A 2775-nucleotide genomic window follows, 5' to 3' on the forward strand; every position below is an offset into this window, starting at 1 on the left:
CTACATTATTTTTTTAAATCAGTTATGAGGAAGAAGATCTCACACCTGTTTTGGGGGAGATAATTTCTCTGAACTCTTCTCTTCTAAAGAGCTGGACTCCAGTGACTGCAAGATCCTGAGAACAAAACACAGAGACAGATCTTCCAGTTGAACTCATCCTCATACTGCAGCTCTAACTCACACCACATCTGAATATGACATAATACACCTCACATATACCTGAAGGGTGCCATTGTCATTGAATTTAAAGGAAAACAGCAATATTTTGAGAACTACACATTTTTTGTGGCTGTGGCGAGAGCCAGAGCCACCTACACGAGTGTGTGCTGATTTTCTGTCACTCACTGACTCACTGACTCACTGCCATTGTTGAACTGCGCATGCGCAGCTACGTGGGTGAAATAGCTGGCCGAAAGCACACACTGTAGCTGGCTACATTACTGGACAATCGAATGCAGATACAACATTCAATATGGCTGTAATCTAGCTAGGTAGCCTTATGGATCGTTGGCTACCCATACTTACTCATGACATTACATTACATTATTGGCATTTGGCAGACGCTCTTATCCAGAGCGACATACAACAAAGTGCATACCCATAACCCAAGTCACCAAAGTTAACTATCCAAACACTGCTTACCTAGCCAACTAAAAATACCGATACACAAAGCAAGTCACAGAGACAACAATTAAGGTTCACAGGGAGGTAGGGAGGGATGGGGAGAGGTGCTGCTTGAAGAGGTGTGTCTTCAGCTTGCGCTTGAAGGTGGGGAGAGATTCTATAGTTCTGACCTCAACGGGGAGTTCGTTCCACCACCGTGTTTTATGTTTATTTATGTTTATTTATGTTGTCTTAGTCACGTAGTGTCTTATCATGTATTATGTTGTCTAGGTTCGTCATGTTGTTTAGTTATGTTTCGTTACGATTTATTTTCTTGTCATGTTTAGTTATGTCTCATTACGATTTATTTTCTTGTCATGTCTAGTTATGTTTTCATACGATTATTTTACCTGGTTATGTTGAGTGATTATCGTCTTAGTTTCGCTTTGTGTTATGTTTTGATGCATGTTTATTGTTACGTTAACTGGTCGTTGTTATGCATACACTTTCACATGTTTTTCCGCAAACCTTGCGTTCCGCCTTTTCTCTCTCTCTCTCTCTTTCTGTCATTCACTCCCTAAGTGTTTCCATTTGTCTATTTACTAAAACTACTAACGCTAGATCAGGATTGGGTAGAGACTAACAAACTAATCATGTGTTCATGTTACCTTACGTTTCTCGTGCATGTCATTTACTAATGCTAGGGCAGGATAGGTTTATTACTAACGATTACTAATCTCCTTGTTAAACTTGTCATCCATTGCACCTGTTTTCCATTTCCTTGCTACGCTCTAACTAATTGTCTGCACCTGTCTACACCCGCATTTATAGCCCAGTCGCGCTACTGTTCACTGCAAAATTGTCTGCCTCTAGTCTAACTACGCAACTCTTGAGCATTACTACTGTTTGTTTACACGTTACGATCCAAGCCTGTTATCGACCATCGTCCATTGATTTCTGTTTTGTTGACCACTGTTTGTTTTTTGACTACGTCCTCGCCTACCGTTTTTGTACTTTTGCCCCGCTGATTGTTTCATGGTTTCGACTCCCGCTTCGCCCACGACTACGCCTCTGCCTGACGTCCGCCTGTTCATCTGCCCCGCTGACTGCTCTCCTGGTACCGGACCTCCCTGCACGTCTACCGACTACGAGATTGCCTCTTCCCTCGGCACCGTGCTTTTTGTTTGTTTTATATTTGTTTGGCTGGATCTTCGTGTATGGACTTTGCTTGTGTTGACTACGCTCCTGGGACTCGTCCCGAATAAAGCCCTAACGGGACTTTATTTAACTATTGTTTCTGAGTCGTGCATTTTGGGTCCAACCCCCACGCACCCCTGTCAGAACAATTTCGCCACTATGGACCCTGCTGACTCTACTGCCATGTTCCACGCCCTCCAGGAACAAGGAGCCATCGTCCGGCAGCATTCACAAGGAATCTCCGAGCTTCACCTGGAGATTCGTGAACTGTGTGCAGAGATGAGGAGGCTCGCCGTTGCGGTCCTGCCACAACCACGGGAGGAACTCACCCACCCACCCACTTCCCCGGCGGTCAACCCCTCGGGAGCCTGGCAATTCCGGGAGCCCCAACAACCCCCTCCGGAGAGGTTCGGTGGAGAACCCCAGAGGTGCAAGGCGTTCCTACTCCAATGCGAGTTTGTATTCAAACAACAGCCCCAGACCTACAACAGCGACGACCGTCGGATTGGCTATGTGATGGGACTACTCAAGGGGAGGGCGTTTGATTGGGCTACGGCGGTGTGGTCCGGGGATTCTTTCCCTCCTCATTACCCAGCCTTCGCTGACGAGATTCGAAAAGTGTTCCAACACGCATCCAGCGACCAGGAGCCATCCCAGAGACTGATTGCTCTGCGCCAGGGACGGAAGACCACGGCAGACCACTCCATCGACTTCCGCACCCTCGCGGCGGCTACTAGTTGGAACGATGCAGCTTTGGTGAATCTCTTCCTGGCCAGCCTGAGCGAGACGCTCCAGGACGAGTTGGCGCGACTGGACCCCATCACCCAGCTCAACCAACTCGTGCGCACCACGATCCGCCTGGACAACCGTGCCAGACAACGCCGGTCGGAGAGACCGATCCTTCCCGGCAACCCGTACCCCAGGCAGGGGCCAAGTCCTCGACGAGAGGAGCAGCAGTTGGAGGGATCCGAACCC

The sequence above is a fragment of the Conger conger genome, chromosome 19 (genome assembly GCF_963514075.1).
Source record: "Conger conger chromosome 19, fConCon1.1, whole genome shotgun sequence".
NCBI lineage: Eukaryota > Metazoa > Chordata > Actinopteri > Anguilliformes > Congridae > Conger > Conger conger.